The sequence below is a fragment of the Giraffa tippelskirchi genome, chromosome 2 (assembly GCF_054371585.1).
Source record: "Giraffa tippelskirchi isolate mGirTip1 chromosome 2, T2T-mGirTip1v1.2.pri, whole genome shotgun sequence".
Classification (NCBI taxonomy): Eukaryota; Metazoa; Chordata; class Mammalia; order Artiodactyla; family Giraffidae; genus Giraffa; species Giraffa tippelskirchi.
This window is the reverse complement of record NC_137276.1, coordinates 42,817,137-42,839,272: the sequence shown is the minus strand read 5'-3', so window position 1 is coordinate 42,839,272 and position 22,136 is coordinate 42,817,137. Positions and strand designations below refer to the sequence as shown.

Below are 22,136 nucleotides of genomic sequence, written 5' to 3'. Positions count from 1 at the left end.
TGGTGGTAGAAATGGAGCAAAGTGGATGGACTCTAGAAATATTTAAGAGGCCAAATAATAGGACATGGTGATACTACATTGGGGGTTAGGAAGAGGAAGTTGTAATGGATACCTCTAGGATTCTGACTTGGGAAAGATTGATAATATTGGATGAAAAACAGGATTAAGGAAGTCTCAGAGTCATGAATTTGAGTTTAGACATGTTTATTTGAGGTGCTTTGAGGCATTCAAAATAAGCTGATAGACAGAATACCTGATGAACTATGGATGGAGGTTCATGACATTGTACAGGAGACAGGAATCAAGACCATCCCCAAGAAAAACAAATGCGAAAAAGCAAAATGGCTGTCTGAGGAGGCCATCCAAATAGCTGTGAAAAGATGGGAAGTGAAAAGCAACAGAGAAAAGGAAAGATATACCCACTTGAATGCAGAGTTCCAAAGAATAGCAAGAAGAGATAAGAAAGCCTTCCTCAGCAATCAATGCTAAGAAATAGAGGAAAACAATAGAATGGGAAAGACTAGAGATCTTTTCAAGAAAATTAGAGATACCAAGGGAATATTTCATGCAAAGATGGGCTCAATAAAGGACAGAAACAGTAGGAACCTAACAGAAGTAGAAGATATTAAGAAGAGGTGGCAAGAATACACAGAAGAACTGTACAAAAAAGTTCTTCACGACCCAGACAATCACGATGGTGTGATCACTCACCTAAAGCCAGACATCTTGGAATGTGAAGTCAAGTGGGCTTTAGGAAGCATCACTACAAACAAAGCTAGTGGAGGTGATGGAGTTCCAGTTGAGCTATTTCAAATCATAAAAGATGAAGCTGTGAAAGTGCTACACTCAATATGCCAGCAAATATGGAAAACTCAGCAGTGGCCACAGGACTGGAAAAGGTCAGTTTTTATTCCAATCCCAAAGAAAGGCAATGTCAAGGAATGCTCAAACTACCGCACAATTGTACTCATCTCACACGCTAGTAAAGTAATGCTCAAAATTCTCCAAGCAAGTCGTCAGCAATACATGAACCGTGAACTTCCAGATGTTTAAGATGGTTTTAGAAAAGGCAGAGGAACCAGAGATCAAATTGCCAACACCCAATGGATCATCAAAAAAGCAAGAGAGTACCAGAAAAAGATCTATTTCTGCTTCATTGACTATGTCAAAGCCTTTGACTGTGTGGATCACAATAAACTGTGGAAAATTCTGAAAGAGATGGGAATACCAGACCACCTGACCTGCCTCTTGAGAAATCTGTATGCAGGTCAGGAAGGAACAGTTAGAACTGGGCATGGAACAACAGACTGGTTCCAAATAGGAAAAGGAGTACGTCAAGGCTGTATATTGTCACCTTGCTTATTTAACTTATATGCAGAGTACATCATGAGAATTGCTGGGCTGGAGGAAACACAAGCTGGAATCAAGATTGCCGGGAGAAATATCAATAACCTCAGATATGCAGATGACACCACCCTTATGGCAGAAAGTGAAGAACTAGAGAGCCTCTTGATGAAAGTGAGAGAGGAGAGTGAAAAAGTTGGCTTAAAGCTCAACATTCAGAAAACTAAGATCATGGCATCCAGTCCCATCACTTCATGGGAGTTAGATGGGGAAACAGTGGAAACAGTGGCTGACTTTATTTTTCTGGGCTCCAAAATCACTGCAGATGGTGACTGCAGCCATGAAATTAAAAGATGCTTACTCCTTGGAAGGAAAGTTATGACCAACCTAGATATCATATTAAAAAGCAGAGATATTACTTTGCCAACAAAGGTCCGTCTAGTCAAGGCTATGGTTTTTCCAGTGGTCATGTATGGATGTGAGAGTTGGACTATAAATAAAGCTGAGCATCAAAGAATTGATGCTTCTGAACTGTGGTGTTGGAGAAGACTCTTGAGAGTCCCTTGGACTGCAAGGAGATCCAACCAGTCCATCCTAAAGGAGATCAGTCCTGGGTGTTCATTAGAAGGACTGATGTTGAAGCTGAAACTCCAATACTTTGGCCAACTGATGAGAAGAGCTGACTCATTGGAAAAGACCCTGATGCTGGGACAGATTGGGGGCAGGAGGAGAAGGGGACGACAGAGGATGAGATGGCTGGATGGCATTACCAATTCGATGGACATGGGTTTGGGTGGGCTCAGGGAGTTAGTGATGGACAGGGAGGCCTGGCGTGCTGTGGTTCATGGGGTCGCAAAGAGTCAGACACGACTGAGCAACTGAACTGAACTGAACTGAGAAAGCAAGAGACATAAATTTGAATCATTGACATATAGGGGCAGATCTAGGTTTATTTCTATGCTTTCCAGTTCACAGCTTCTATTTTCTCATAAGGTAAGGCTGGGGTTTATATTGAGGTGAAAGAAAAAGAGGAAGCTAGATAGAATGAGAGAATTTCCGCAATTGTCATTGGTAAGTGTGTGAGAAATGTATAGTAGAATAGAAGGGTAACAGGGAAGGTCTCTGAAGTTGGTGATCATGAATTCATGGTGGAACTCATCTCTACTTCTGTGACTTTCTCCAGTAGACTTCAAATGCTTGTGAGCAGACAGATATGGAGACAGAAGATGGTTTGCTCATGTCAGGGCTGGAGTTGGACTTTTTGCATAAAGACAAGACACATTTCAAATTCTCTTGGAATTGTTCAGAAAACTCTTTGTTCTATCACTTTGTCACTGTCCAAAAGTGGTAACTAAATGACTGTAACTAAATACGTAAGTAGGCATGAAATACTTAAATTGGATAACAACACTAGCTGCTATAGCTAAGAGCACTTCTGATCAAGAAGGAGATAAATTAAGTAAATACAAATAGGGTATTCTAGAAATGGAGGAGATTCTTTCAAGAAATACTCAGCCAGAAGAACAACAACAGCAAAACGCAAAGTTCCAAAGCGCAAACATCTTTCACATGTAAAGGGATTTCATAGCAGGCATTTTGGGTGTTTGATAATATAGGTATTTGCACATCAACCCTAATGTTTAAAATTTTTCTGTTACTTTAGTGTTTCTTCAAGTGGCTTTTCTTATAATAGATTCAATGTAACATAAATAAGATTTTTATTTAAGTAAAAATGGATTCTGCAATTAAGTAAATTTAGAAAACTGGTTTAAACAGAGTTAGAAAAACTTCTATACTGCTGTAGCAAAGAATTGATGTTTTCGAATTGTGGTGCTGGTGAACATTCTCGAGAGTCCCTTGGACAGCAAGGAGATCAAACCAGTAAATCCTAAAGGAAATCAACTCTGAATATTTATTGGAAGGACTGATACTGAAGCTGAAGCTCTAATACTTTGGCCACCTGATGTGAAGAGCTGACTCACTGGAAGATCCTGATGATGGGAAAGACTGAGGGCAGGAGGAGAAGGGAGCAGCAGAGGATGAGATGCTTGGATGGCATCACTGACTCAATGGCATGAGTTTGAGCAAACCCTGGAAGATAGTGAAGGACAGGGAAGCCTGGTGTGCTGCAGTCCGTGGGTTCACAAAGAGTCAGACACAACTTAGTGACTGAACAACAGCAACAACTTTTGTATAGAAATATATGCCATAAATACCTAAATTTTGATTATATCATACAGATTTCCCAAGATTATTTGAGTAGGAGAGCTTCTTTATGAGAAGTAACTTATAATTATTGTTAAACAGTGCTCTGAAAAAGAAACTCTACTTTTTCACATGGCAATTCATTATGATCCTAATTGGACTATCTTTTTTTTTTTTACTTCAGTATAACCTAAATTCCTTATGCTATAGCTGAAATAAGAGTTTCTTAAGTGTGGCCCCATATTACCTGTAACAGTATCCTATCACTCCTTGTTAAAATTATAGATTTTTGTGTCTTAACTCAAAGCTAAAGAATCTCTCAGGTGGAAAACAGAAATTTATTTTTAAACAAGTGTCCAATTATCATGTTAAGGTTTGAGAACTGATGATTTAAGTCTATTTTCTCTTTTCAGTTGTTATCACCTGTATAATAAACTTTCAAACACACTTAGAAACTGATATGAAGTCTCTCCTTTTTCCAAAAACCTAATTTTTACAGGGAAAGTGTGGCCCTGCATTCTTATATTACCACCTGGCAAAAGATTCCTTATGTTCTCCTTCTCCAGTTTTTTTTTTAATTCTTTTCTGGTGGTATGAATTTGATAGTATAATTTGCTAGAAACTTTATGTAAAAACTTTCCTTCTAATGGAAAACAATACCATCCATTAATATGTTTATACCAGTAGAGAGATAACAAATTATCTAAAAAATTTTATCCAGTCAAAAATATAGATCGTCTTGTTTGATATAAGCAACTTTCAAAATTCTTCTTCAGATAAGAAATAAAAATGACTAAATTAACCAGAATATGGTATAAATTGCTCACTTTGGGTTGCCTGTACAAACAGAGTTATAATGGGATTAAATTTCAGAGTTTTCCACTAATCAAGGGATTCAGTGAATGAGGTTGACAATTTCTGGTAAAAATCTTGGCCAACAGAGCAAAATGAAAACTCAACAGAATTTGGATTTGTGTTCTTATTTTTCCACTAAAAGACAAATCCTTAATCTTCCATACATTTCAATTACTATAACTGTAAAATGGAATGGTTGGATTAGGCCATATTAAAGTCCCTCTCTCATTTTAAAACTCTAATTTCTCTAGGTTACTGCTTTGCACATGTACAAGTGCACACATCACACACAGAATTTATTTTTTTTTCAGTTAATTGAGTTGTATTTATTGTTCCCGCCATATAACACACACAGAACTTAAACATGCTGGACTGCAAAGCACTGCGTATGTATGATACATCCTCTACAGACATGAAAGACAGTCCCATTCAATTTATCTGTGCATGTTAAAATTTTTGCCTTCCTTCAGTAATAAAGTAAATGTTGCTTTTCTTTCTGTTTGTCTCTATTCAAGTGTTAAAGTAATCTTTATAAAAAGATAATTTAATCCATAGAAGGGACAACTTGCTTTCAAATGTGGCCTTCCATCACTTTTAAATTTTGTTTAATTAGGGTGAGGAGTGCACACTGGAAATGCGTGTATGGTACTGATTACCACTTGGAATGCAGCATTTCGATTGAAGTCGTAATAACTACAAGTCTACACAACTTGTATCAATAGTTGCAGCCATGCAGGAGCCACAGCGCCAATGTTATGTCTCTCGTCACTAGCATGTGCCATTGTGAGCCAGGCTGCGGCACAGGGCCTGTCTGCTTCCTCACAATAGCTCTCGCCCTCTGGGGAATACAAAGGCAGACAGCAGCTTTTCTCCTCTTTTCAACAGACACTCAGACGGTCTGTTCCTTATTATCTTTGGAAGAACCGACACAGGTTTCCACAATCTACTTGAGCTGGTATCAGCTCTAAGATCAGAAAAGATGAGGTAGGTCCTTGAGCCTCTTCTGCAAGACAAACTTTATTGTTGTTGTTGCTGATAAAAGTAAGATTCACAAACATTCAGCAAATCTGAGGAGATTCATGTTTACTAACATCTTTATAACCAACTCTTTTGTGGAGAAAAGGAGACTTAAGTGGAGAAGCTAAGAGCTACTAAATAGGAGGAGTATTCATAATAAAAGAGAGAGAGAAAGAGAAAGGCAGAGATAGAGGGAGAAAGGAAACTTTCTGACCCCCACAAAGAGTTACTATCTGAAAGCCATCCCTTTACCTCCAACAGCACAATGCTGGGCAATATTTACCATAGCAGACATTCTTATTTGCATCAGTCAGTTGACTTCCAGGAAACAACCATAATAATTTTTTTTTTAAGAAAATGACAACATGGTATTAAAAAAAAAAAAAAAGGTGTCTTGGACTGGACTCTGGGAGACATGGGTTCTAATATTAGTTCTGACACTTGATGGCTGTGTAATGTTAGGAATATTCCTTTAACATCTCTGCCGCTTGGCTTCCTCGTTTTTAAGACATTCCATTTAGATTATCTCTAAAGTCTCTAAAAGTACAAAAATTCAGTTCTAAAATACACTGAGCCTATTTTCTTTTTTTGGTCTAATGGAGTTGTAAATTTCTAACATTTTAAGTTAATACAAATTTATTCATGCAAACTAGAAGGCCCTCAATTTACTTACACTTTCCAGCCAAACATTGATGCATTTAAAGAGAAAAACTGTATTTCAGCAAGGCCACCTAGGAGCAAGAATAAAAACCAGCTGTAGCACAATGTTCTCAAGGACTGCCCTTGGTAAAAGTTCTGAATGTGTCTGTTCATGGTGAAAACCTAAGGGAAAAAAATCAACCGTTATATTTCCCTTTCATTGGATGGAAACTCATAGAATAAAATAAGGCACCAACCCAGAGGCCTTCTTCTGTTTTAACTAGAGCATCTGTGTGGACACTGTGGAGCCATCAAGACTGAATTCCCTAAATCCTTTAGGAAAATGAGCATTTTATCCTGAGTGATAGAGCAGTAAGTAGAAAAGAGTGAGGGACACAAAGAGGGTAAGCTGTGCTGAGAACAGAGACACACACTTATTGATAGCCTTTGGACAAAATCCCTTGGCCAATTACACTTCCTAAGCACCAGTCCAAAATCCATCCTGGTTTGACTCTGCTAACAGCATGTTTATTGTATGAAATCAGCCCCAGCTTGTATTTATCTCATAATTTTTTAAACCAAAATAAACATTTACCAGAATTATTATAAAACAAGATTCAAAGAGTCAGACACTATTGAGCGACTGAACTGACTGACTGACTGACTAGAAGATTGGTAAGTGTGACTGAGACTATTCCTAGAGATGTAGTCTGCATGCTCAGTCATGTCTGACTCTTTGCAACCCCATGGACTGAAGCCTGCCAGGCTCCTCTGTCCATGGAATTTTCCAGGCAAGAATACTGGTGTGGGTTGTCATTCTGTACTCCAAGGGATGGCCCCAACCAAGGGATGGAACACACGTCTCTTGCATCTTCTGCATTGGCAGGCAGATTCTTTACCACTGCATCATGTGGGAAGCCACCAGATGTAGATATCCCAGGATATAGATATCCCAGGAATCCTTCTGGTTGAATTACAGAGCTTCTCCTTAGGTAACAGCCACCAGTCCACCCTCTCCCCAAAAAGCCTCACCAGCACATTGGATTAATTCCCTCCATATTTACTTGAAGTCAAATTCTAACTCTCTGCTCACTAGAACAGAAATGCCCTTATTTTTCTTATGCATAGCTCAAACATTATTTTGGAATATAAAGATCACTCACTGAACATCTAGGGCCTCTTTATCATTGGAAAGCTCCCTGGCTCATTTATTCACTCAACCAACCATCCTCCATTTATCAGATAATTGTCCATCTTGTATTGCTGGGTTTTGGGGGCCTGCATTATCCCATTTTCTCTTCAGATTCTAAGCTAGTTTGTAAGCTGGTGCAGCAATCAAGGAGGAGTAAAATATATTATCTTTATTGAAGGCACGATAGAGGTGAAAAATGTAGCTTGGACCCAGGAAAGTTAGATATCTTAATCTTTGTTGCCTAAATTGAACTCATTTAACCAGTTACAGAGGGCTTCCCTGAGGGCTCAGTGGTAAAGAATACGTCTGCAATGCAGGAGACCTGGGTTCGATCCCAGGATTGAGAAGATGCCTTGGAAGAGGAAATGGCAATCCACTCCAATATTCTCACTTGGGAAATTCCATGGACAGAAGAGTCTGGTGGGCTGTAGTTCATGGAGTCACAAAGAGTCAGATACAACTGAGTGACTGGACAACCAGTTATAGGCAAAGAGGCAGAATTCCAGTCATCTACTGCATGGAGAGGATGTATCAATAAATTGTGCCAAGACTGTTTACCTATTTATCAAAATTATATTCAACTTATAGAAACATACATCCTCTAATACCTAAATGAAACTGAATTTAATTATTCTGCTTTTATTCTTCTCTTGTTTAGATTGCCTTGTGGCTTTTATTGTTTTAAGTTATGATAGCAAGTATTAAAAGAGTCATCCTGCAAAAATAGAAAGGATATTTAGAAAATTATTTTAGCACTTGCACAAGTAAGTGAGAATAAGAATTACTAGCCACAGAGTTGTTACCAAGTTCACAGTTCTAAGAAAAGATTCAGAAATGTGTGTGTTCGTGTGTGTGTGTGTGTGTGTGTGCGCGCGCGTGTGTGTGCACTAGTTGGGGAGGGGGTGGCTAGAAAGTGAACAAAGCTATGTTTGAAGCTAAAGCTGTTTCAACTTTGTATTATGGCTTTCTGGAAACATGCCAAATGTTCAAGTGTCTTTAGAAAGACACCAGATTTCCTAGTCCACTAAAAAAACAAGTGAGAAAATCTGAGTAATATTAGAAATTAGCCTTTGCTCATCATTTACAATAAAATCCCACTGATACTCAGAAACAATAAAATGATACCTCAAAACCCTGTGAGAATATTTGTTTAAAAAAATACCCTATTTAAGATCCTTCTTGTTATAAACCTATAGTTAAGGCAAAGCTTTTAACTCAGGTTATTTCTATGTCTATTATTTCTCTTTATTACCACAACTACCTAATAAAATATGAGGGCAGTGGGGCAAAACTACAGTTTTTCTTAATTTTTATTTCCTTCTTTTTTAGTAATAGGACCTTCCATTTTCAGTTGGACTTATCATAGTCTTAAAAAAAAAATCACACTTTCTTCCTTCCCTTGAGCTAGATAACTCCATGTCATTAATGCCCGACCAATGTAGTGTGTACAATTTCTGGGAAGTGTCCTTAAGAGCCATGATCTAGATCACTCTCCTCTTCCTCCTTCTTGCTGGCTGAAAAGTAAAAGAAATGGCTGGTATTCAAGCAGCTGTATTACCTGTGACATGACCTTATGATTAAACATTATGCAACAGAATCAGGAGACAGAAGGAGACTTGGCCTCCAAAAAGCAGCCATTTTAAAACTTGAAGCTGCTTATGTTTGGGCTTTTGCATGAGAGAGAAATAAACCTCTTATTTGAGCCATTTGCATGTGTCTGTTTTCTATCTATAACCATATCTAATTCTAATATAGGTAAATAAAGAGCTCACAATCCCTACTAAGGTGTCAGACGTGTTTCAAAAGTAAATAGTGGTATTTGTAGCAGGATAATACAATGTGTAAAGTGTACATTATGTAATATATCAATGGGATCTGGAGCAGTAACATATAATCAAATTCATTAACATTTTTGCAGCAACATATCAAAATACAGTAAATGAGATAAATAAAGCTAAAAATAGCTTCTCATTGGTTTATGCCTGATTTTCCCAGTAAACCAATACAGGTCTGGTTGGTTAAGTTTTACCACCAAATTATCATAAAAAATTTCTTGGTTTTTAGAGATTTGAGACTTCAGTATTGTGGCAAAAGAATCATATACCTACATTATCTCTTTTTTACAGGTAAAGGAGCTACAATGTAAGAGATTAAATACTTGCATAATGCTTCATGATGGTGGCTCAGACAGTAAAGAATCTACCTGCAATGCAGGAGACCCAGGTTTAATCCCTGGGTCAGGAAGATCCCCTGGAGAAGGAAATGACAACCCACTCCAGTATTCTTGACTAGAGAATTCCACAGACAATGGAGCCTGGCAAGCTGTAGTCTGTGGGGTTGCCATAGCCATAATGCTTCATGGTAGGATAGCTGTTGAAATTTCCTGACTCAACTGAAGATCCTTTTCATTACATAATAGCATTTCTGGTTTTTTTTTTTTTTTACAAAGTCTTCATTTATTTATTTATTCACTCTAAAACTCATTGACTAAAAAAAAAAACCAAAAAACTCATTGACTGACCACAAGCCATGTGCAAGGCTTATACTCCAGAAGTATACTCTTGGGAGTATATTAAGGCCATGCTTCTTATCAAGGGTATGTGTACTCGGTTGCCACAAAACCGCAGTATAAATACAGAACATACGCTCATACAAAGATTTGCACATGAGTGTTCATTTATTTGTAATATCCTCAAACTACAACCCAAATGTCTATCATTAGAATGTAATGGAATAATACTTAACAATAAAAAAGAACAAATTATACATGCTATAATACGGATGAATCTCAAAACCATTATATAGAGTAAAAAATGGGGGAAAATAGTAAATACTGTTTGAATCTGATTATGTAAAATTTTAGAAATACTAACAAATCTATAGTGACAGAAAGTGGATCAGAGATTACTCATGGGGAGATGTCAGAGACAGGTAGAAGGGAGGAATTACAAAGGGGCACAGGAAGGTTTTGAGTGATGGATATGTTCATTATCTTGATTGTGGTGATGGTTTCACTAATACATACATATATATATACATATATGTGTGTGTGTATGCATGTGTGTATATGTCATAACATTAAATTGTACACTTGCAATATGTGCAGTTAATTATTTGTCCACTATATATCAATAAATCTGTTTTTTTTAAATATGAGACATCTTCCTGGACTGTGAGTTTCACCAGGAGTTCTGAAAGGAATACTCAATGCTTAGATTTTCTTTGTATTAAAATAACATAAATACCACTAATATAACATATAAAGCAAAACTGAATCACTTCTCAAGATAAAAACTCTAGATATCACAATTTAACACTTATGGTGGGCTAGATCTAGCTAACTCTTTAAGATACCCCAGAACCTGGCTATTTTCACTCTTCTCTGAAGTTACAAGACTTTGGTGGTAAAGTCTGAAGTTCTGCCAAGGGATTTACAAGCTCATACACCAGATGGAAAAAGTCCCCCCATACCTATAACATACCCTTGGCTCTAAGTTACATGTGGTTTTAGTTCTGTCATCATATCTTCTTAAATCATTGACTCCTTGTCTATTTCTATTACTAGGAGTACTAGTTATTTACAATCAAAAGAATAAAAATAGAGGACTAGTCCTTGTGATACCATAATTGTACTATCCTGGGACATGAGAAAATTAAGCCCTATTTTTAAATGCCCATATTTTGTTTCTAGTATTCTTTCCCCAGAGAATTACAGATTAAATGGGTAGCAAATCTTGAAACACCTTACAATTCTGACACTGTGCAGACCATAATGTCCTATGGACCTACTTGAATAATCAGAAAGAGGAATTTATCACAGATATTTTATTCAGAGGCTTCATATAAAGAATGTACAATCTTCTTGATGAAAATACCACCATGAAATCTATGAATTTCTAGATTTTATGAAAATAAAATTCTAAAGATTCTGATAAAACATAATTGTAGAAATGAACAGCTCTCCAGAAGATGGTGTATATACATACACAAAAAAGAAAAAACAAAACAAAGCTTTTTTGACTCCTTGAGAGAAAAATACTCAAATTCTATAGGGTTTAGAAAACATCATTCAGAGATATTTGAGACCAGGTTAGAAGATAGCAGGAGGGTGCCTATCCAAAATATTTAGGATCAAGATCCAAATTAATTTATCTCAGGGTACTGAGATTTGCTTGATATGATCTTAGAGCAAAACTTAGCAAACTTGGAGAGATCTTTGAGAAACAGCAGAGAAAACTGGAGGAATGATTTATAATCTTCTAAACAAGGAACAGATAAGTAATAGAAACTATGGAGAAGTATGAACAATGTTAATTCCCACAAAAGTACTAGAACCAGCTGCTAAACAAATGGTTTATGATGCTTTCAGAAAAAAAGAAATGTTACCAATGTAGTATATACTCATTAAAAATTTCTGTCTAAAATAATATATGTTTTATCTCATACTAAGTAGGACAAATATATGTCTAGGCCATGATGGAATGTAGCTTCAATTATTTCAATTTAACAAATAAATTCAACAAACGAAACAGTGTGTTGTTGCACACTGATATATGAGGTGAGGATATAGGAGGGCTGTCCCTTGGACCACATCAATCCTAAGGGGAATCTGTTTGTTCACCATAAGACTGTACTTGGCATTACACATAAAAACAGATATTGATAAACTAAATTTAATCAGAGGATTATAAAAAGGAAGGTAAAAGTTCTGGTAATTATAGCAAAGATGAATAGCTGCACTAACAGAATGTTTTACAGGCAGATGAAAATATTCACATGGGGCTTTTAAAAAACATTCAAATGTATGTTACAGTGATGAGTGAAAATACTTATTTTTTATTCTTCCAAATGGCATAGCAGGACCAGTAGTTGAAATTTACAGTAAGACTGATTTTGGTTCAATGTAAGAATGAATTTATAACAATTATAAATGTTCAACAATATATTTTCGTTTCAAAATGTATCATGTCCTTTACTTGATAGCATCTTTCAATATTCAAAATGTGCATGCCTTTTGACAAAGGATTTCTATTTAAAGCAATTAATCTTGAAACTATAACACATATTTTCAAAAATACCTATTATATTGTTTGGAGCATTATTTATAAAACCATCTAATATATTATTTTTAAAAATCCATACATGGGAGGCAGCAGTTACAAAGAATAAGAAAGATCTATATGACAGTATTTTTTTTTCTATTAAGTGAAAATGATTATAGAACATTGTGCCTAGTTTGATCTGATTTGCATAAAATTAAAAGGATTCTGAGTGTTTTATATTATTACATGTATATGCTTACATATGCATAGAAAATTCTCATTAATGCATAGAAAATACATGTTAGAATCATAGTAATTTCTCTAGACAAACTGGGAAACCTATAAGAATTATAAAAATAATCTTTACATCTTTATTACCATTTTTATTTATTTTTTCTTGTTTTAGCTATTACTTTTAGGTATTTTCTTTTTTTTTCCGGAGTCATTTTTTTTTTTAACTTTACAATATTGTATTTGTTTTGCCATACATTGACATGAATCCACCATGAGTGTACATGTTTTCCCCCTTCAGCACCATTTTTATTTTTTAAAGTTATTAGTGCAAATTACTTTTTAAAAATACTAATTTAAAAGTTATTTCATTTGTTATCAAAAGTGTTATCTAATTATCTGATTAGTATATATTATTAAACCCTGTCATATATGTTATTTATATTACATTATACCTGCTATATATAATTATTACATCTAATATAATTATTATATAATCATTCATTCCTATCAAACACATATTTCAAAGAATCTGTTTTACTATCAGGACTAGAATATTAGTTATACAACTGTCTAGTTGTGAGTTTAGCCTGGAAATTTAACATCTGTGAGCCAAAAACTTATTTCCTGTGATGTAAGGAGAGTTTATGAATTGGAAATAAGGATTAAATGGGATATAACTAAGAAAGGATTAACTATTTCACTTAATTCTTGCAAATTGAACTTATTAATGTCTACTAACCTTGAGCAGGCTTAATATAACAGAATGAAGTGTACTCTGGAGACAGTATTTTTTCTTAATTCTCCATGCTTCCCCCTTTAAGACCTGGATGTTGGTCATCATCTTAAAAATCTAACAAAATATTCAAATTTCCTTATAATTGAACATGGGCTTTCCTTATATTTTTGCTTTTAGTTTGCCAAGTTTCAAACTTTAATGTGAATAAAAATTACTATATAGAGATGATATATTCAATATTGTGTATGCAGTACTATATGGGGAATTTTTCATAGGCAATTTTAACAAGACACAATTTTCCTTTATTTGCTAATTTTGTATTTTATAACACACACATATATGAATTTTGGGTTGACTTATAGTGCTCACAAGGTATGTCTACCCTAAACCTCAGAATGTGACCTAATTTGGAATAAGGGTCTTTGCAGTGTAATTTAGGTAATGGTCTTGAAATAAGATTATTTTGGTTTGCTGCTAAGTTGCCTCAGTCGTGTCCGACTCTGTGCGACCCCATAGACGGCAGCCCACCAGGCTCCGCCGTCCCTGGGATTCTCCAGGCAAGAATACTGGAGTGGGTTGCCATTTCCTTCTCCAGTGCATGAAAGGGAAAAGTGAAAGTGAAGTTGCTCAGTCGTGTCTGACTCTTAGCGACCCCATGGACTGTGGCCTACCAGGCTCCTCCATCCATGGGATTTTCCAGGCAAGAGTACTGGAGTGGGGTGCCATTGCCTTATTTTGGTTTAGGGTAGGTCTTAAGGTCAGTAAGTCTTTATAAGAGATAGAAGAAAGACACAAAGACACAGAGAGGAAGGCCATGTGAAGATGGAAGTAAAGACTGAGGGGATGTGTGCAAGGGTGCTGTCACTTAAGTCATGTCTGACTCTTTATGACCCTATGGACTGTAGCTGGCCAGGCTCCTCTGTCCATGGGATTCTACAGACAAGAGTACTGGAGTGGGTTGCCATGCCCTCCTCCAGGGCATCTTCCCGACCCAGGGATTGAACCCCCTTCTCTTATGTTCTCCTGTACTGGTAGGTGGTTTCTTAACCACTAGCACCACTTGGGAAGCCCAGAGACTGAGGGGAATATGATATCACAAATCAAGAATGTCAGGCACCACTGGAAGCTGGAAAAAGCAAGAAAGGATTCATCCTCAAAGTCTTCAGAGGGAGTATAACCCTACTGACATCTTGATTTCAGACTTCTGGCTTCCAGAACTGTGAGAGAATAACTTTCTATTATTTTAAGTCACCAAGTTTGTGTAATTTGTTACAACAGCCCTAGGAAACTCATTTAATATACAGATATCATGACTATATAATTTGTTGTCTTAAATGGGTCACTTTGGGAAATAAAAGGGGAACAATCATTAATGATACTGGGACAATAGAGATAAATAGCATAAGTAGCACTGCTTATTGGGACACATAATCACCTAACTCATAAAACATGAAGTTGCACTGTAAAGTATGTAATAGAGTTAGCAGAATGTGCCTCTGATATAATATGTCCTCAATAAGAAATTATTTACTGTAAATATCTTATATGTAATTACAGTATAGAAAGAACTGGGGCCCTGAAAGTGTGGGCTCTCTGTCTACACTTATAGGATGGAGGCTGGCTGAGCAAAGGAGAGACAGAAAATGGAGACAGGAAGAAAGGAAAATTATTAGCCAAAGGAAGGTCTCTGTCACACTAATAGTCAGATATAGTTAAGAATTCTGATGACTACAGCTGCTCCCAGCTCCCGTGTGTCCACAGATACCTTTTACATACTGAGAAAGCTCTCTTACCCCTAAATTATTGCTAAGGTTCAAGTTCTACCACAGCTGAATGACTTGGAAAATCTGTCCCAATTTTCTATTGAGTTCTAAAGCATATCATCACTACTGATTTTAAAAAGTAGGTGGGAAAATACTGATAGATATGAGACTAGATTTCTAGAAGAAATCATTTTCATCCAACCATCTGAAAAAGAAGGTCTTGGTTTGAAAGGAATCTTGGCCTGATAAGTCAAATTCTCTGTTTTATAGTTATAGAAACTGAGACCAAGCAACATTACATCTGCCAGGTAAAACAATAGCCAGAACAGGAGTAATAATTACTTAATTCTGATGTTAAATATTTGGGAAGATTTTGTCCTTATTTTGGTTTGTCCATATTGTGTGTACCTAGGAAATCATGAGAGTATATTGAAGGTATTTCATCTTTCTTTATTCTTCAAATAGTTCGTAAATTATATAGAAGCCCTTATTCCATGGCCTTCAAGATATCAAATTAGTGATTCATACAGGGAGTCTACACCCAAGGGAATTAAACATTTACGAATAGAGAGAGTGAACAACCCTCTAAACTTCTGACATTAGGACAAGGTATTAAAAACGTATTTTTTAAATAATCAGAAAAGTATTTAGTGTTTACCATATACCACTTAGGACTTCCCAGATGGCTCAATGGAAAAGAAACTGCCTGCCAATGCAGGAGATGTGGGGTTGAGTCCCTGGGTTCAGAAGATCCCCTAGAGAAGGAAATAGCTACCCACTCCAGTATTCTTGTGTGGAAAATCCCATGGACAGAGGAGCCTGTTGGATTACAGTCCAAAGGGTCACAAAAGAGTTGGACATGACTTAGTGACTAAACAATAATATACCACTTACATGAAGTACTTTCCATGTATTCTCCTTATTGACCTATTACTCAGCTGGTAAAGAATTTGCCTGCAATGCAGGAGATCCTGGTTGGATTCCTGGGTCAGGAAGATCCCCTGGAGATGGGATAGGCTACCCACTCCACTATTCTGGCCTGGAGAATTCCAAAGACAGAGGAACCTGGCAGACTATAGTCCATAGGGTCACAAAGAGTTTGACACCACTGAGCGACTTTCACTTTCATGTAGATATTATGTTTCCATTTTCAGATGAGAAAACTGAAGCTAAAGATCACTACATCATTTGTTCTGGAGCCCACATTCTTAACTAGGCCCTGTACAAGGCTTTCAAATTCCTAGCCTCAAGAGTGTTTCATTCATGAACTTGAAAGACTATAGGAAAATCATCTCATTCTTCTAAGCACCTGCCAGACAAGAATATTGCTGAAGTATATATTTTCCATCTCTAAAAACTATAAATATAAAATTCAGAATAACTAGGGTAGATGTATTCAAACACTTCTAGAATAATGAATATCTATTTTCTCCATCTTGAATTAATGCACAGGAGTCAAAAAGGGTGAGAATCTGTTGAATGTGTGAAAAATTTTATTCAGTTTTTTTAGTGTATTTCTTCATAGAAAAACTGATTCATATGCTCCTTACATGTGACTCATTTCAATGGACAGATAATTAAGGTCTCATGTTACATACAAGTCAGTCTTGAGACCAATGCAAAAATAAAAATTGAGATCCAATATTTGTTTCACCTCTTTTGATTGGCCATAAATTCATTTATTTTCCTGATTGGAATATGAAAAGTGGTTGAAAACACACATTTTTTTTTTTAAATACAATTCAGTCCCTTGGCAAGAAGTTATTGTATTTGTCAGCCTATACCACATAAACCTTTCCAAGATGTTAATGATGTTATAGATAGCCCAACTTTGATCACTCTAAGAATTAATTCTCCTATTTTATTATAATGCTTTGCTTTCAGGAAGAATTAGAAACTTTTTTGTAAGACATAGAGTAAGACTGTTAAAAATAAATGAAAATGCACAGTGTTCTTAAATAACCCAAAAGCAATTATCTAAGCTAACATAACTACTGTGAACATTACATTTATCTCTGAACATCTAGTCATCACAATGAAATAAGAAGCATAATATCTGATAAAAGAAAGTATCAAAATTAATCAAGTGATTACAGGTAATCAACTTATCCCAGGGTCATTTTCAAGGGACATTTATTCAACATAATAACCATAAACTTTAGAGTATCTTTAACAATAGATGTTTAACTAATGTGTTCTTTACATTACATTTCTTACAGTGCAAGTATAACTGCCCATTGTTCTTTGAATACTTTGTAGGGAAAAAAATAAACAGTTTGAGTTGAAACATCTCTTTGCTAACATGTTTATAAAAATAAAATCACGTAAGTATGAAGGCACTTTGAAAACATAGTATTTATTACCATTGGAATGTAATCCTGAATTTCCTTCCTTTACATTGTTCAGTTGTGTAAAAGTATCACTTAGAAGTTTTAGCTCATGATGGGAGTGTATAGTTTTTCACATTTCTTTCTTCCCAAGGTAAGAAAAGAAAAGGTTATTTTCTTTATTCCTGAATAGCCATATATTTCTTTCCTTCAATTGTACAAGAGAAGAAAGGAATAGCAATTATTATCTTAGACCAAGAAGAGTTAATAAGAATGAACACGCTGGAATGGTAACTGATTCCTCAAGGTCCTGAACTTGCCAAACTGCTGGGATGATTCATAAAAATTCTCAGTAGAAAGAATGAGTTGATTCTGGAAACTTTGAGTGATATTTTGATCAAAGGTAATGGAATACATTAAGAGCATTTCCTTTTCAATTACTGGTTCTTTGATTATGGTTTGCCTATATTTTAGAACATGTGAAGGCTATTACAAAATGTTGTACTGACAGTCTTACATGAAATTCCTGCCTTTATTCACTATGTCCAGATTTTTAAACTGAAACCTGTAGACAGACAATTATATGCATGTTTTGCTTTAATTAGGCAAATACACAAATTTAAAGGTCATGTATTTTAAATAGATCCTATTAGGCAAATAAATGTGTCTTGAGTATATCAACAACAAACATCAACAATATGGGTTGGCCTTAATATAATTTAAATATTAAATTATAGGAATGCATCTGTGTGTGCTCAGTTGTGTCCGACTCTTTGCAACCCCATGGACTGCAGCTCGCCAGGCTCCGCTGCTCATGGAATTCTCCAGGCAAGAATGCTGGAGTGGCTTCCCATTCCCTTCTCCAGGGGATTGTCTCAACCCAGGAATCGAACCCTGTGTCTCTTGTGTTTCCTGCATTGGCAAGGCAGATTCTTTACCACTGGTGCCACCTGGGAATTAAGTACTAAATGGTTTCCTAAATTATTCACTACTGTAGATTAAATGTCAACCTTGAAAAGAAGAGACTACTGAGGCATAATTATGGGTTTCTGGTTGTTTAAATATCCCTCTATTTCCTCCAAAATGCTATCAGGCTTATCCTCCCTCCACTATGCTAACAGCAGGTAATGTGAGACAGGGGGGCAACAGGAAGAGAGAAAGAAAAGGTAGCAGATACAGACTCCAAAACTCATTCCAATTTAAGTTTCACATATTCTATCTAAAAGTAAGGGACAGTAAATTAATGAAAGATTGACTAAACTATCTTGTAAAACTAAAGTTATACAGGCATGCAGTTGAGATGTTTGCTTACTTTTTTTTAGTACATTTAAGTACAATTTAATATTTTCAGCATGTTCCCTTTTTACTGTTAACTAAGTGTTTTAATAATTTTGGACAGTGTTAGTGTCTTGGAACCTAATGCATTACTTGGTAAATAATGCGAACAATGATAGCAAAAGCAATTACAACAACAAACATTTATTGAAAATATTCCATGTGTTCATACCTGTTCTAAGTAATTTTACATACAAAAGCACATTTTACTCACAGTTATGCGATGAGGTAGTTATAATTAGCATCCCCATTTTACAGATGGGAAAAAAAATAACTGAGGTTAGAGAACTTAAGCTTGAGATCACAAGGCTAAATTAGCACAGTAGCCAGGATTTGAATGCATTAGTCTGGCTTCAAAGTCCGTGCTCTTAGGTAGTGAACATATAATAAATCTAAGCAAAATATAACTTGTTTAGCAGATCATGTTACTTACCAATTCACATTCCAAGTATGGGCAGCTTCCATCATTTGTATTAGTAATAATTAATTCATTTACCACTTATCATAGGCTAGGCATTAGGCTAGTAATTTATATAAATATTCTCCTGGCTTTATATTCAGAGAAACTGAGATTAAGAAAGTTTAAATTATTTAATTAAAGTCACACAGTTGATGAATTGACTATATAAGCATTCAAAAATGATCACTTCTGCCTTTCCAGAACTGTCTCCCCTGGTGTATAATTATGAAGCAACAATTAGAGTTTAAACTGGTAACAGGTAAGTGATAATTGGAAACAGGTAATTCTGAAGAATTGTAGTTAATACCTGTTTTATCATATGGTTATTATGCTCACTTTTTAATAACTGAAAATGACAATTACTCTTACCCAGTCTGAATTCCTCCAAATCATTGTCAACTAACTTTATCCAAACTTCAACAAGCTTTTATGTAGAAAAAAAGTACAATGGAAAAAATATATATTATTTCCTATATTACTTAGTTGACAGCTTTACGTTTGAAAATAAAATAAAAATTAGTCTCAGACAAGACCAGAAAAGGAACTGATCAATACTTGCTCTGGCTTGTGGATCTTTGTTAACCTCAGCCAGAGAACATGAAGTAAACAGCTGTCAGTTCTATGACCAACACTGCTACTTCACTGCGTTTTTGAGACTCAACATTGTCTCTTCCTATTACTATGTTTTCTGTAGACTATGGGGCTTCCCAGGTGGCTCAGTGGTAAAGAATCTGCCTGCCAATGCAGGAGCCACAGGAGACGTGAGTTCGATCCCTGGGTGGGGAATATCCTCTGGAGGAGGAAATGGCAACCCACGCCTGTATCCTTGCCAGGGAAATCCAATGGACAGAGGAGCCTAGCCGGCTGCAGTCCATGGGGTTGCAAAGAGTTGGATACCACTGAGTGACTGAGCACTCCCTGCCATACAGTTTCTGCTATATAGTACTTTCTGCCACCAGGTGGTGATAAAGAGTCACAATTGTTTGTCGGTCCTAAGCAAGTGGTGTTTCAGGATTGTAGCATAATTAAAAATAGCTCAGGTAACAGAATTTAAGTATGAAGATATATGAACTGAAAAGAAAGCTTAGCAAGAACAAGGCAATATTCAAGGGTGTCAGCTGCCAGCAGATGCAAGACAGTGCCTCATTTCTAAAGGGGGCTTGAGGCATAAGCAAAGCTACATGGCAGGCTCCATGTTATGTTAGGACCATTGTTTCTGGAATCAGATTACTTGGGAAGTGACTATAGCTTGCTCCCTCTAACCTGTGTATTTTGAAGCAAATTTCTTTTAACATCTGAGCATCTGTTTCCGCAACTGTAAAATGGAGGAAATAATTATTACCATCTCACAGGATTACTGTGAGAATTAAAAAAAGATACCCTACATAATTTACAGTGGTCTTGAAAGTGTAGTTCCCTGAATCAAGAGCATCAGTCTCAACTGGGAACTGCAAATGCTGAGCTCTACCCTGGACCCACTGAATCAGAAACTGTAAAGGTGGAACTCGAAACCAGTGTTTCAACAAGTCCTCCAGGTTTTTTTCTGATGGTCTTCATAGTTCGAAAGCAAGTCACTTAGAAGACTTAAAATAAACCCTTAAAAATGGAAGCAAGCAGAATTCCTATTCTAATAGTTGATCAAAAAGTTCGTTTGGCTTTTTTCTGTAACATCTTACAGAAAAACTGAAAAGACCTTTTTGGTCAACCCAAAAACAATAGAAAGAAGGTAGGAAATACTAAAATAAAAACAGCTATATGGGACATAGGGCTTATCCAAGGCATACCAGTTCCTAGGTCTGCTTATCAGTGAAGATGATTCAAGAGAAAATAAGAGCAAATTTGATCTTAACAATTGGAAATTAGTTAGGACTGGGGCCCATATTTTATTCCTAACCTGATGAATTTGAAACCGCTGACCCTTTATTCAATCAGCTGTGGTTTAGGGAGTGAGGGTCACATAATAGAAACATACCCACCTGACTCTGACTACCCCTTCAGGAAAAAACTGGATGTAATAATATTCCAGATAATGAGGCCCTGGTGGGAAGACATCCTACATATCTTTACTTTAATCATTCAGAGGTCCTATTTTTTTTTTTAATCTAAATTAAGTATAATTAGTTTCTTCTCAAAATTTCAGTATCTTCCTTCTACCTCAAAAACCTATTCTTCCTGGTCACTGTCCTCTTAAAATATGACATGGTACTCTAAAGTATTAATAGTAAGCCCTTAGAACATATTAATTATATCTCCATTCTATCACTCTACATCTGCTAATTGATTCTGTTAATTATGTTTGCTCTGACTGTCCTGCCACCCTGATTACATTATAAGACCCCTGAGCCTCCAGGATATGTCAATCTGCCTTGATCCCTCATATTTGTTATAATACTCTAACCTAGACTCATGTTTTTTAGAAAGTCTGAGAAAGTTATTATATATGATGATCTATATATACCATTTCAGCTTAAACAAACAAAAGCATACATTTTTAACCCTCAGATCACTATAATTAGCCCAGATTTCACTGTGCCGCCTAGCATTTTGTATTTTTATTTCTTCTTATCAACTCTAAAATAACATCTAAAAGAAGTAACTAGCTTATTTTATCATACATCTAAACAATATCCAAACACAGGCTTAGGTTCAACGTGTGGATCTGTGGCAACCCTCTCATATTAAAGCAATGCTCTAGCTGATAAAAATGTCTAAAATTGATATATATTCTGGAATTAAAAGTAATGTATACCATTCACGAAATTATTCTTGCAGGACAATGAGTTAAGGAATTTAAGGACTACACATCACTTCTTTTGAACTTAGGTATAAAGTAAAACATTTGAAAGTGAATATTTTTAAAACAGGGCTTTCTAGAAAATGCACATATTTGCCAGTCTAATTATTAACACATTCCTGTCCTCTTTATTTGGCATAACAAAGATTTGCTGAGGGCCAGAATACTGTTATAAGTCACGTGTTAAAGTGAA

General features: G+C 35.9%; 1 pseudogene; it reads right to left on the bottom strand.

Annotated features, from left to right (window-relative positions):
* Positions 1 to 20,706, bottom strand: part of LOC145539524 (large ribosomal subunit protein eL13 pseudogene) — a 70,785-nt pseudogene extending 50,079 nt beyond the window's left edge.
* Between the last annotated feature and the right edge of the window lie 1,430 nt (positions 20,707 to 22,136).